General features: G+C 32.4%; 1 protein-coding gene and 1 long non-coding RNA gene across 2 annotated transcripts in view; one reads left to right on the forward strand and one right to left on the reverse strand.

The window, feature by feature from the left end:
• Positions 1-3,090, reverse strand: part of LOC132749666 (E3 ubiquitin-protein ligase TRIM37-like) — a 41,152-nt gene extending 38,062 nt beyond the window's left edge. Inside the window, exon 1 of the mRNA XM_060739524.1 lies at positions 3,084-3,090. The gene's annotated coding sequence lies outside the window, so the exon portion shown is untranslated. The remainder of the gene's footprint in view (positions 1-3,083) is intronic.
• A 65-nt stretch (positions 3,091-3,155) lies between these two features.
• LOC132749667 (uncharacterized) lies at positions 3,156-10,682 on the forward strand. Its single transcript, XR_009628452.1, has 5 exons — positions 3,156-3,300; positions 7,486-7,580; positions 7,871-7,929; positions 8,407-8,548; positions 9,677-10,682. It is a non-coding gene; the product is annotated as an uncharacterized LOC132749667 (long non-coding RNA).
• Positions 10,683-15,242: the final 4,560 nt, after the last annotated feature.

Below are 15,242 nucleotides of genomic sequence, written 5' to 3' on the forward strand. Positions count from 1 at the left end.
CTGTATAGACAGATCATAATGAATGAAGTCTAGTGAAATCTGTATAGACAGATCATAATGAATGAAATCTGGTGAAATCTGTATAGACAGATCATAACAAATGAAGTCTAGTGAAATCTGTATAGACAGATCATACCCAATGAATACTAGTGAAATCTGTATAGACAGATCATACCCAATGAATACTAGTGAAATCTGTATAGACAGATCATACCGAATGAAGTCTAGTGAAATCTGTATAGACAGATCATAACAAATTAAATCTGGTGAAATCTGTATAGACAGATCATAATGAATGAAGTCTGGTGAAATCTGTATAGACAGATCATACCCAATGAAGTCTAGTGAAATCTGTATAGACAGATCATACTGAATGAAGTCTGGTGAAATCTGTATAGACGGATCATACTGAATGAAGTCTGGTGAAATCTGTATAGACAGATCATACCCAATGAAAACTAGTGAAATCTGTATAGACAGATCATAATGAATTAAATCTGGTGAAATCTGTATAGACAGATCATACCCAATGAAAACTAGTGAAATCTGTATAGACAGATCATAATGAATGAAGTCTGGTGAAATCTGTATAGACAGATCATACCCAATGAAAACTAGTGAAATCTGTATAGACAGATCATAATGAATGAAATCTGGTGAAATCTGTATAGACAGATCATAACAAATTAAATCTGGTGAAATCTGTATAGACAGATCATAACAAATTAAATCTGGTGAAATCTGTATAGACAGATCATAACAAATGAAGTCTAGTGAAATCTGTATAGACAGATTATAATGAATGAAATCTGGTGAAATCTGTATATACAGATCATAACGAATTAAATCTGGTGAAATCTGTATAGACAGATCATACCCAATGAAAACTAGTGAAATCTGTATAGACAGATCATACCCAATGAAGTCTAGTGAAATCTGTATAGACAGATCATACCGAATGAAGTCTGGTGAAATCTGTATAGACAGATCATACCCAATGAAGTCTAGTGAAATCTGTATAGACAGATCATACCCAATGAAGTCTAGTGAAATCTGTATAGACTGATCATAATGAATGAAATCTGGTGAAATCTGTATAGACACATTATGTAGGATGAAATATAGTCAAATTAGTATAGACACATCATATCAATGTGCTCAAGTGAAATCTGTATAGACAGATCATACCGAATGAAGTCTGATGAAATCTGTATAGACAGATCATACTGAATGAAATCTAGTAAAATCTGTATAGACAGATCATACCGAATGAAGTCTGTTGAAATCTGTATAGACACATTATATAGGATGAAATATAGTCAAATTAGTATAGACACATCATATCAATGTGCTCAAGTGAAATCTGTATAGACAGATCATACCGAATTAAGTCTGTTGAAATCTGTATAGACAGGTCGTACCAAATGAAGTCTGTTGAAATCTGTATAGACACATTATATAGGATGAAATATAGTCAAATTAGTATAGACACATCATATCAATGTGCTCAAGTGAAATCTGTATAGACAGATCATACCGAATGAAGTCTGTTGAAATCTGTATAGACAGATCATACCGAATAAAGTCTAGTGAAATCTGTATAGACAGATCATACCGAATGAAGTCTGATGAAATCTGTATAGACAGATCATACTGAATGAAATCTAGTGAAATCTGTATAGACAGATCATACTGAATGCATGAAGTCTAGTGAAATCTGTATAGACACATTATATAAAGGTTGAAATATAGTCAAATTGGTATAGACACATCATGTCAAGTGTAGTCTATTGAAATCTGTATAGACAGATCATACTGAATGAAATCTGTATAGACAGATCATACTGAATGAAATCTAGTGAAATCTGTATAGACGGATCATACCGAATGAAGTCTGTTGAAATCTGTATAGACAGATCATACTGAATGAAATCTAGTGAAATCTGTATAGACAGGTCGTACCGAATGAAGTCTGTTGAAATCTGTATGGACACATTATATAGGATGAAATATAGTCAAATTAGTATAGACACATCATATCAATGTGCTCAAGTGAAATCTGTATAGACAGATCATACCGAATGAAGTCTGATGAAATCTGTATAGACAGATCATACTGAATGAAATCTAGTGAAATCTGTATAGACAGATCACAGAATGAAGTCTAGTGAAATCTGTATAGACACATTATAAAGGTTGAAATATAGTCAAATTGGTATTATAGACACATCATGTCAAGTGTACGTAGTCTGTTAAAATCTGTATAGACAGATCATACCGAATGAAGTCTGATGAAATCTGTATAGACAGATCATTCTGTATGAAATCTGTATAGACACTTTACAGATCATACTGAATGAAATCTAGTGAAATCTGTATAGACAGATCATACCGAATGAAGTCTGTTGAAATCTGTATAGACAGATCATACTGAATAAAGTCTAGTGAAATCTGTATAGACAGATCATACTGAATAAAGTCTAGTGAAATCTGTATAGACAGATCATTCTGTATGAAATCTGTATAGACACTTTACAGATCATACTGAATGAAATCTAGTGAAATCTGTATAGACAGATCATACCGAATGAAGTCTGTTGAAATCTGTATAGACAGATCATACTGAAACCTGTATTATAAGACAGATCATACCGAATGAAGTCTGATGAAATCTGTATAGACAGATCATACCGAATGAAGTCTGTTGAAATCTATATAGACACATTTATATAGGCATGAAATATAGTGCCAAATTAGTATAGACACCATCATATCAAGTAGTGGTCCAGTGAAATCTGTATAGACTAAAATAGCAGAGTAAAAATTTGGTGGTCAAGGAACCTTTGCAGGACCATGGCAGTAATGCATTTTTTTGTTTGGTTTTGGTTCAAAATACTTCCCTTATTTAAAAACCTAATTTTATTTTTTCATGAAAATGAAAAAGTTTCAAGAAAAACATGTATTTCCTTAACATGTATCATCTATTTTACTTTCACGACATCATGCAACATTTTACGAACTTTCAAAATCTTGTATGGACGAAAAACCTTGTAATTTTGTATAGACTTTCTTACGCTTATTTGGTTTGCATTAGATCCGCCGCTGTTAAAAGCGAAAGTCTATACAGATTTCATCTTGTCTATACAAATTTTATCTGCCGTAAACCGTCTGACAGAACGATTTTCAGCAAAACATCAGGAAAATGGCCGCCAGCCGATGTTTTCAACTAGACGAGTATGAAAGGGAATACAGTGTTAGATATCATCGAGGATATGTGACCAAAGGGTTTCAGAAGTCTTGGTATGGTTATTTTGTTATGTTAAAAGGTTTATTTTTACAAGATTAAAGCTAACATCTTTATCAGTTGCGCATAGATGATAGACAGTCTTTTGTGATAAAATAACATTGTTGAATCTCTTACTTGTCATAATTATGACAATCAACGTTCATCATAATTCGCAGATGGGGTTCAGATAGTATGAGTTACTTCCCTTACGGCCTTAGTTCCTTATATGCAATTTGCAGTTAAAACCATAGGCACTTGGTTTCGGGAGAAAAAGCCTTTTGAACGGTTTGTAGAACTCAAATTTGATTGAATGTAACGATTTTTTAACGTAGATGTCTCTATTCTAAATTCGCCATTTTTCCGATATTACTAAAAAAAGCGGCTTAGGGCAACATGATACCCTCTTAGGGCAACATGATACCCTCTCTAATGATTTTTGCGAATGAGTGAAACAAAAGTGTTAGTCGCATTGAATGATTGATTTGACATAAACATTTGTTTAATCTTGTTATTCATTTAATATCAAAATATAGAAAAGATGAAAATGGAAAAAAATGGATTTGTGTTATATTGTTTTAATGTTATGAATTATGGACAGGGCGGACCGTGAGACAGGGCAGACCGTATGTTTGGATGGGGTGGACCATATTTTGGGACAGGGCGGACCCTGACTCAAGACGAGGCGGTTCGGAATTAAATGTTATAAAAATATCTAAATAGTGTCAATTCATTTTCTTTTTTTTCTTTTAATATCATTATAAACATATACAGTCTACTCCACTTAACAATGAGAACAGTTTTAACAAGGACAAGGTACCGCTTACAACGTACATTCTACTGTGTCCCGGCCTTTTTCCATCTATTTTCCTTTCATTTTTTATCGTTTATAATGAGATCGTTTCGGTTTTAGTGAGATATCGGTTACAACGTACATAATTTCGCTGTCCAATGCATATTTTTCAGAATTTTAAGGAGGTCACTTCATTTGCACTTCGTCTGCATCAGTTTGTCACCTTGAGAAAAACCATGATGACCAATAATAAAGGTCAATTAAGGAAGAAATTATTGATGTGGGACGAGATAATGGGTCAAGCAATTAGAAATCAAATGTGTCAGCCTTGTTTTGTCTGCGCTCCGGGCTAAATTGTCACAAGAAAGGAAGCGGTTAATGTCTTGCGGTGTTCGTGAGAAATGCAACGTTTTGGAAACAAATTTTAAAATGTACATATTAATGAAAAAACACACGCGGTTAGACGTAGGTTGTGTTTTCATGTTTTGTTGAAATTCGATGATAGCTAGATATATTTATATACATGCATATTTAAATAAAACAAAAACTTCTGATTGCAAAGAGTTACCTCCCATTATATACTTTTCAAAAAGGATGCACACGAAAGTAGAAATTAATGATGCTGGACAGTGTCGGATTTCCCCAATTTGTTCTGTCCCGGTTATAATGAGACTCGGTTATAACAAGGAATCATCCGAAGTCCCAACGATCTCGTTGTATCTGGAGTGGCACTGTACATACATTAATGCAGTTTATTAATTTATAATAAATTTGTTTAATGAAATTATTAATAACGCATCGAGTTGGACATTATGCAGGTGATAATTGACCAATTACAGAGATATAATTACAAGTCATTGTTTCTTAAATATGACAGACAGCAGATATAAATAATAAGAGGGTAAAACTTCATTTAACAACACATAAAGAAAAGGGCTGTTATTCACATCTGACATACAACACAATAGCATAAAATGATGATGAGTGACATTACAAAATTGCGCACCTATCCAGAATTTATTTTTTTTTTGGTGGAAAGTGTCTTGATGGAATATTTTATCTTTTTTGACATTGACTTCCTTCAATTTTGATTCCTTTGACAAGTTAGTTTACATCATAAACTTTAAGATGCTGTCTGTTTAGCGAATTGATATACATTGTACATAAACTATTCTTGGTTGTCCTTTAGTTATTAAGGAATTAACTAATATAAATAATCATTTTTCCTTTATACAACTTAAATGTTATGAATGGATTATATAAAAAAATATTACAATTAAAGTAATTTTGTCAAGTTTATTAACTTCAGTGCAGAAGGAAAATATGTTTTACTTATAAGATTTTTTCAATCCATTCCCACTATCTTACGCTACCTATTTTATACTTATAATTGCAAGGGTACTGTAAATGTTAATACTCTAAGTTTACATTGTATACATGTACTAGTATAAAATTATATTAATTTATTTTTTAAAAAAAATTTTTGTTTTTGATAATATTGATATCAAAAGATAAAAAAATAAATAAATGAAATAGCAGTATTAAATTTGAAATTAATCACGGTCCGCCTCATCTCGAGTCATGGTCCGCCATTTCCAAACATATGGTCCGTCATGGTATGGTTTGCCCTGTCTCACGGTCCCCCCTGTCCTACGACCATTGTTATATCTTGTTCAATACTGTCTGGTGCCATATAAGATGTTTGCTTGGGACATTACAGATTGTTACCTTCTGATGCCACATAAGGCAATATAGTTAATAGATCATATGACAGGGCTCATCCTGGGGGGAAATTTTAGGGAGAAGTGACTTCCTCGCAAAAAATAGGGAGAAGGGAAACAGCCCAATGTGTATGCATTAACATGTATGGCTATACATCCTTAACTATAATATAAACACAATTAAACTATTTATCAGCTATTTATAAGCTTTCTCTACATATTTGTTTATATATTTTCATGTAGATTTATTGATAATTTTGTGTAAGAAAAAATTTGATGAATAAATTAATTTCATATTTTTACTTTTTAATAGAAGATAAAGTTTCAAACAAAATCTGCCTATTCTGCTCTGTTTACAGAAAATTCTTATTATGATCTTGCATGTTGTAATGTCATATTTATGTGCATATAGTTATGCTTATAAAACAATTTTCAAACATCGAAGAATATGTAAAATATGTACTGCAAACATTTGTGCACATTATATTTGATCACTAAAATTATATACATTCATTTCTTATTGAAAAATTTGACTGAGAAATTATAGAAAATAAATTTCTAATTACCTCCCTTTATTTTCATGAAATGTTAAACTCGTAATATCTTTATAAATAATGCTTTTTGAAATTTACAATATTGATAAATCTTAATCTGAGCGTCATATTTATGACATTAAAACAAATATATATATTGAAACAATTAGAACACTTCTTTCCTGACAAATTTTGTTGTTATATACATGTACACATGATATACGATCGATATGTAGCATGCCGATCATGATTCGTAGTTTTTCCTGGATGTCGTGCCCACGTGCGTAAGCTGTGTCAAACTTGGCAATTCTACAAAGATAACAATGCCAAACACTCTCATCTGCATCATACCAATCGTAAGATTTTTGCGAATTGGCTTTCTTAAATTTTTGCGTCAGAATCAATAACTTTCTTTTACTTCTCGCCCTGTAGCCATGACGTGAGCGACATAACATTTTTTAATTTATGTTAACGGACTGAAATCATTCAAAATATGATTAAGTTTTTAATCCGGTCGCTGATCATTAACGAAACTGATTATTTTTAATTGACTAACAGTTTTGTGATAGCCGTGAAAAACCCATTGCAAAATCGCCTTTACTCGGGTTAAACACCACGTGTATATCAATTAGGGAAGATTTGCACGTGTTTACATGATCGGGAAAAATCAATCTATAATTATCGCCAAATCCCGTATTAAACTCGCAAAACTGTCACACAAAATAATTTTATACCCGTTTCGGGCCGATGCTCCCATTATTTACTGTTTAGAGTAGGCGGTCTATCGCTTTGCATACAGGTAGAAGGGTACTAGTATAAAGCGACGCTCTGATTGGATAATGATAATTAGCAGTCGTCATATGGGCGTGTACAATCTCTGCTCTTTACATCGCCAAGTAATATTACTCTTTGGGAATTAAGATTTTATCGGCGATGTTGACTTCTCTTTGATCAATTGTGAGAGCGAAATGGAAATATACACGGCGAAGTTTTCGCCTGAATCGCCCTTCCGGATGAGCCCTGATATGAGCTATAATAGATTACATTTCACACATATTTTTATTACTTTTTGTGAATAATTGTATTTATCAATCATATGTAGGCCTACAGAATGCAAATTTAAATTATCTGTAAATAAATTTGTACTGCTTTCAGAGAGATGTATGCAGATCAAACCCATCAAGTAAGCCAACACCATGTCTACAAGGTCATACCTCTAGAACCTCTCACACCTGAGGACAAATCTAAAAGTTTGTATTCATATTAAATGTATTCGAACTTAAGATTATTTGAATAACTGGAGGAATTGTATCCTTTGCAAGTCTATGTTTGCAGCAGTGCTGGACTTGGTTAGGGTTGTGTATGCAATTTTAAATTCCATATTTTAAGTGACATAATCATTTTTAGCTTGATTTAAAAGCCAGGGAACAGTGTCTCTGTTTCATTCATATATGAAATAAACAGTTGCTTATTTTAATGTAAATATTTATTATTTACTTACTATTGAAGTATTATAGCATTTATCTCCCATGTGTTGCAGGTGGACAGAGGGATAGTATGAATGCTTCAGTGAAATTAAGGAGCTCAGGTTCTAACAAGGTACATGTATACACATGTTTATATATGTAATGGATTCTTCAGATTTGATACTAAATTAATATTATACATATTGTCATGTCTATCAATGAATATTACTTGATAGGATTCCATAATTGTTTTTAAATAACAATACAGTCAGAAATATTTTTAAAAAATCATTGGAAACATGAAGAAGTCCACATTTTCATGACTTTAATATAATATTCAATTTGAACAATGGAATTCTTCACAAGTCTCTACTGTTGGGATGGCTAAATCCTGGCCTTTAATATTTACTTTTGTGCCATGTATTGCATTATTATATGTGACATTAACTTATATTAAAATCCTGTTTACATTTACTAGTATACCTGGTAAACTTCGTAGCAGAGCAAGTATTTACTGCCGTCGTGATATGACTGAATTATTGTTGGAAGCAGCATCAAACCCTTTACCCATAATAAATTGTTTAAACAATATTTTTCTCTTCCATTCAAGCGTAGTAGAGCAGTGCAACACAGAGGTACTCCAATGTGCAATTTTACAAGTTTTTCCAGACAGTGATTACAGCGAGGCTTGAAGACTACTGTACACAATTTCTTAACAAATCCAAAAACAAAGCCGTGTAACATTCAACTAAGTATGTATTTTTCATTAACTTCATACATATAGCACAAACTCTGCACGTTTCTGAAAACTTATTTTAAAGGTTGAATTATATCTTACCGACCAACTTCAGAATGTCAGAACTTAGAAACATTATTAGATGTGTAGTCAATTTAGTCAGTCATCCTGCCACCTCAGTGATGTCCCTATTCAGTGACAATAAATTTTGAGACATATTTTACTTAAAAGACCAAACTAAATAGCATTTCACAAATTTATTATTTCAACAGAACCTTCCCTGAAAATGCTTTCCTAAAACGTCTCAAGGGAATTGTCAGACTTTTCTACTTATTTGAGGTCATTTCAAGGGCAGATAACTTATACATACTCAAATGAATTCTTGTTTTTACTTCTGGATTATGCTTTTCTTTTTATTGTTGAGTACAATACATAATAATATGCAATTCTTTACATCATTTCCATTAACTTTTTTTCAATGAAAATAAAGGTACTTTAAATCCTTAAAAAACAGGCCATTTTTTTAAAGAAAAAATGCACAGGTTAAAAGAAGAAGTGGGAATAAAAACTACCCACTCTAAATTTGTTCTTGAAATTTTGCATATCAACTAAAATGAAGGTAAGCTTGATGAAAATAAGAAAAAAAAATGTATTAATTCCCTTCATTGTAAATTATCTGCCCTTGAATTTAACAAAAAAGTCCAATTCAAAGGCAGATGACTCAAAAACGAGAACGGTGACCCAAATTTTTTTTTCGCTAAAAATGTTTCTGTTATCATATTCTAACAACATCTTACATGCCAAGTTTAAAGAAATTCTATTGAACAGTTTTAATTTTGCCTATATGTCTATATGAAAACTTCCAAAAACGTCCTTAAGTGATAAAAACTGACAAGTAAATAAATACCACATTTTGCCATTCCCATGAGTGGTCTTTACTTACAGGTTTAACTGTACATAAAATCTAAAAATATCAAAGCACTACATGCTTTGGAAGAAAGCCTTAACCAAAATTGAACACTTAGTGCCCGAATTTAAGTTTAAAATTTGTGTATTTATTTAGGTGATCACAATTTTGGTAGAAACAATGTTATAAATGTTGCTTTCAATGCAGAGTAAAGTAAACTTTTGTCATTTTTTACAGGTGATTCAAAGAAAACCAAACTACAAACAAGAAAGGGTCGATTGAATGGAGTGACATTTTTACCCTGAAGCGTCCTATTAAGATAAAGAGAATCTAGTCGTTTGTGCCACGGCACAAAATTATCAGACACATAAGTAACATTCAAGTAGTTATGCATTTACATGGAGGATATGACATTATTGTATTTTCATATTGAATTTATCATATAAGTTGCCAGTTGATCGAACCACACACTTAATTGCCAACATGGTTGGAAGGGTCTTATTGTCCAAGCTGCAAAGAGTGTATACCCTTATAAACTAGCTGGCACAGTTGTGTGTCAGTTGATATCAGTCTTTGCTGCTTGCAAATTAAATCCAATACTTTCATAGAATTATATGTTTTTATTTAATGTTTATAGCATCAATAAATTGATAATCTGAAAACATATTGCAAGTCAGGTTTTCAAGTAAAATCCTAACTAGAACTATCACTAAATGTGATTAATACCCCCACAAGACTGCTTCAGAAATGAGGATGTTACTAGTAACAGAATACCTTGTAAATGAATTGAAATATAGAGTTATGGTTGTGGGCAATTAAAGATAGTTGTGGTTCTTGTATGTTGCATTTTCTTTCAATGTGGTTGGCCATTAATGAAGTTTTATTGAATTACTCTGTAATAAGTCCAGAAAGACAAGGAAAAGGAACAAAGGGCAGTAACTCTATAAATACTGAAGATGGAGTTAAAGTTCTTGTGCACTGCACTTCCTCTTATTGTGCTTGACCATTTTATGAAGTTGTTTTGAATTCCAACCAGTACCTTTTAAGTTATGCTCCGGACAAGGAAAAGTATCAAAGGGCAGTAACTCTGTATTTTGTCAAAATGGAGTTATGGCTCTTGTGCACTGCACTTCCTTTTAATGTCCTTGACAACTGTATGAAGTTGTATTGAATTCCAAACAGTAGTTTTCAAGTTATGCTCTGGACAAGGAAAAGTAACAAAGGGCAATAACTCTGTAAATACTGAAGATGGAGTTATGGTTCTTGTGCACTGCACTTCCTCTCAATGTGCTTGACCATTGTATGAAGTTATATTTAATTACAACCGTTAGTCTTCAAGTTATGCTCCGGACAAAAAAAGCAATGGAAAAGTAACAAAGGGCAATAACTCTGTAAATAGTCAAGATGGAGTTATGGTTCTTGTGCACTGCACTTCCCCTTATTGTGCTTGACCATTGTATGAAGTTGTTTTGAATTCCAACCAGTAGTTTTCACGTCATGCTCTGGACAAGGAAAAGTAACAAAGGGCAGTAACTCTGTAAGAAGTCAAGATGGAGTTATGGTTCTTGAGCATTGCACTTCCTCTCAATGTGCTTGACCATTGTATGAAGTTATAATGAATTCCAACAATTAGTCTTCAAGTTATAGTCCGGACAAAAGAATGCAATGGAAAAGTAACAAAGGGCAATAACTCTGTAATTACTTTAGATAGAGTTATGGTTCTTGTGCACTGCACTTCCCCTTATTGTGTTTGACAATTGTATGAAGTTGTTTTTAATTCCAACCAGTAGTTTTCAAGTTATGCCCCGGACAAGGAAAAGTAACAAAGGGCAATAACTCTGTAATTAGTCAAGATAGAGTTATGGTTCTTGTGCACTGCACTTCCTCTCAATGTGCTTGACCATTGTATGTAGTTATATTGAATTCCAACCATTAGTCTTCAAGTTATGCTCCGGACAAGGAAAATGCAACGGACGTCTGGACCGACCGACCGACCGCCCGACCAACCGACCACCGGGTGACTCCTATATACCCCCCCAAACTTTGTTTTTGGGGGTATAATTAACTTTTAGAACATTTTGCATAAAGTAAGGTGATATCTCTAAGTTGTCAAAGAAAAGCTTTTGCAGCTCTTTATAATTAAACATGGCATGGCACTTGTATCTATAGCTTTGTTCACCATCCAAGTTATACATGTACTCAAATTTTGTGACGTTTTTTAATATATTTTTCCCCATATTCCTAGTACAGTAATTTGTTACATTTCTCTTTCCTCTATCATTCTTAGTTTTTGTATTTAATATTTTCCAAGTGATTAATAAAAACAATAAAATTTCACAATTATTTATAATATTTTATTCACTTGTGTATTTCATGCAATGAGGCTAAAAATGTAAAAAAAGTAATTTTTGAAGAACTTTTTTTTTTAAGTTAGACCAGTGTTGCTTCAGCCATCAATATGTTAACTTGTCATGTAGTATGTACACAAACATACTGGGAGAAGAAACAGATGTTTGGCTTAATGAAAGTACAAAATGTTTTTGCTTATCGTTTTCCAATGAGAAGTTACAATGTACAAGGTTAAATTACTTTTTTGGATGATGTTCTTTTCTGTGGAAAGACCAGGTGTTGCTTCACAATTGTTTTTTTTTTCCTCATTAATATCATTAAATGTAATTTCAATTTTTGGCTTTGCGCTTGATATATTGATGTCCTGTGTGAGCATCTATTAGCAATACATGTATCAATGAGTGTCATGAGTTACTTTTAAGACCATAAAGTACAAAATAAAAGTATATTACAGCTGTTGTTTTGTCTTTTCTTTCCTGTGCTCAAGGTTTGGTACTGCTATGACTTACTCTTTCAGGGAGTGAACTTAGATATACAACTGTTATTACTGGTGTAGAGGGAATGTCCACTTTTATGTTGACACTAAGAAATTATAATTGTCTTGGTCTGTAGTAGCAATATAGTTTTCAAAAAGTTCTTGCAATTTTAGATGAACATGATTTGCTCCTACCAGTACTTTTATGGAAATGACCTTATATATCTTAAACAATTAAATATTTAAAAAAAAATGTTACTTATGAAAATGGTAAATTTTTAGATTCATACAAAACAAAGTCAAGCAAAATGTGTATGAGAACATCATACAGATAGAATAAAGTCAAATTGGTATAGACACATCATGTCCAGTGAAATCTGAAACCTGTAAAGACAGATCATACTGATTGAAATCTGTATAGACAGATCATAATGAATGAAGTCTGGTTAAATTTGTATAGACAGATCATAATAAAGTCTGGTGAAATCTGTATAGACAGTTCATAATGAATGAAGTCTAGTGAGTCTAGTGAAATCTGTATAGACAGATCATACCGAATGAAATCTGGTGAAATCTGTATAGACAGATCATAATGAATGAAGTCTGGTGAAATCTGTATAGACAGATCATAATGAATGAAGTCTAGTGAAATCTGTATAGACAGATTATAATGAATGCAATCTAGTGAAATCTGTATAGACAGTTCATAACAAATGAAGTCTGGTGAAATCTGTTAAGACAGATCATAATGAATGAAGTCTGGTAAAATCTGTATAGACAGATCATAAAACAAGAGCTGTCGGTAGGACAGCATGCTCGACTATTCTTAGTGCTTGATAGTAAAAAAAATGCCTGATACAGTTACCTCCTCCTGTTTACAGGTTGGGGTCATGATGGTGAACAAGTGTGCAAAGTTTCAAAGCCATATGTCAATGGACTTTGAAAATATTTGAACTATTACAAAAACTTTAACGTAAATTCTAAGTCGAAAAAGGGGCATAATTCTGTCAAAATGCTTGATAGAGTTACCTCCTCCTGTTTACAGGTTGGGGTCATGATGTTGAACAAGTGTGCAAAGTTTCAAAGCCATATGTCAATGGACTTTGAAAATATTTGAACTATTACAAAAACTTTAACGTAAATTCTAAGTCGAAAAAGGGGCATAATTCTGTCAAAATGCTTAATAGAGTTACCTCCTGCTGTCTACAGGTTGGGGTCATGATGTTGAACAAGTGTGCAAAGTTTCAAAGCCATATGTCTATGGACTTTGAAAATATTTGCACTATTACAAAAACTTTAACGTAAATTCTAAGTCGAAAAAGGGGCATAATTCTGTCAAAATGCTTGATAGAGTTACCTCCTCCTGTCTACAGGTTGGGGTCATGATGGTGAACAAGTGTGCAAAGTTTCAAAGCCATATGTCAATGGACTTTGAAAATATTTGAACTATTACAAAAACTTTAACATAAGTGGTTATGCCGACGCCGACACTCGGGTGACTGCAATAGCTCTACTTATTCTTATCGAATAGTCGAGCTAAAAATGAAGTCTGGTGAAATCTGTATAGACAGATCATACCGAATGAAATCTGGTGAAATCTGTATAGACAGATCATAATGAATGAAGTCTTGTGAAATCTGTATAGACAGTTCATAATGAATGCAATGTAGTGAAATCTGTATAGACAGATCATACCGAATGAAGTATGGTGAAATCTGTATAGACAGATCATACCGAATGAAATCTAGTGAAATCTGTATAGACAGTTCATAATAAATAAAGTGTAGTGAAATCTGTATAGACAGTTCATAATAAATAAAGTGTAGTGAAATCTGTATAGACAGATCATACTGAATGAAGTCTAGTGAAATCTGTATAGACAGTTCATAATAAATAAAGTGTAGTGAAATCTGTATAGACAGATAATAATGAATGAAGTCTAGTGAAATCTGTATAGACAGTTCATAATAAATAAAGTGTAGTGAAATCTGTATAGACAGATCATACCGAATGAAGTATGGTGAAATCTGTATAGACAGATCATACCGAATGAAATCTAGTGAAATCTGTATAGACAGTTCATAATAAATAAAGTGTAGTGAAATCTGTATAGACAGATCATACCGAATGAAGTCTAGTGAAATCTGTATAGACAGATCATACTGAATGAAGTCTAGTGAAATCTGTATAGACAGTTCATAATAAATAAAGTGTAGTGAAATCTGTATAGACAGATAATAATGAATGAAGTCTAGTGAAATCTGTATAGACAGTTCATAATAAATAAAGTGTAGTGAAATCTGTATAGACAGATCATACCGAATGAAGTATGGTGAAATCTGTATAGACAGATCATACCGAATGAAATCTAGTGAAATCTGTATAGACAGTTCATAATAAATAAAGTGTAGTGAAATCTGCATAGACAGATTATAATGAATGAAGTCTAGTGAAATCTGTATAGACAGATCATACTGAATGAAGTCTAGTGAAATCTGTATGAAATTTAGTGAAATCTGTATAGACAGTTCATAATGAATGCCATCTAGTGAAATCTGTATAGACAGATCATACCGAATGAAATCTAGTGAAATCTGTATAGACAGTTCATAATAAATAAAGTGTAGTGAAATCTGTATAGACAGATTATAATGAATGAAGTCTAGTGAAATCTGTATGAAATTTAGTGAAATCTGTATAGACAGTTCATTATAAATAAAGTGTAGTGAAATCTGTATAGACAGATTATAATGAATGAAGTCTAGTGAAATCTGTATAGACAGTTCATAATGAATGAAGTCTAGAGAAATTTGTATAGACAGATCATACCGAATGAATTCTAGTGAAATCTGTATAGACAGTTCATAATAAATAAAGTGTAGTGAAATCTGTATAGACAGATTATAATAAATAAAGTATGGTAAAATCTGTATAGACAGATCATAATGAATGAAGTCTAGTGAAATCTGTATAGACAGA

This window comes from Ruditapes philippinarum, unplaced genomic scaffold, assembly GCF_026571515.1.
Source record: "Ruditapes philippinarum isolate M1 unplaced genomic scaffold, ASM2657151v2 ctg985_1_1_1_1, whole genome shotgun sequence".
NCBI lineage: Eukaryota > Metazoa > Mollusca > Bivalvia > Venerida > Veneridae > Ruditapes > Ruditapes philippinarum.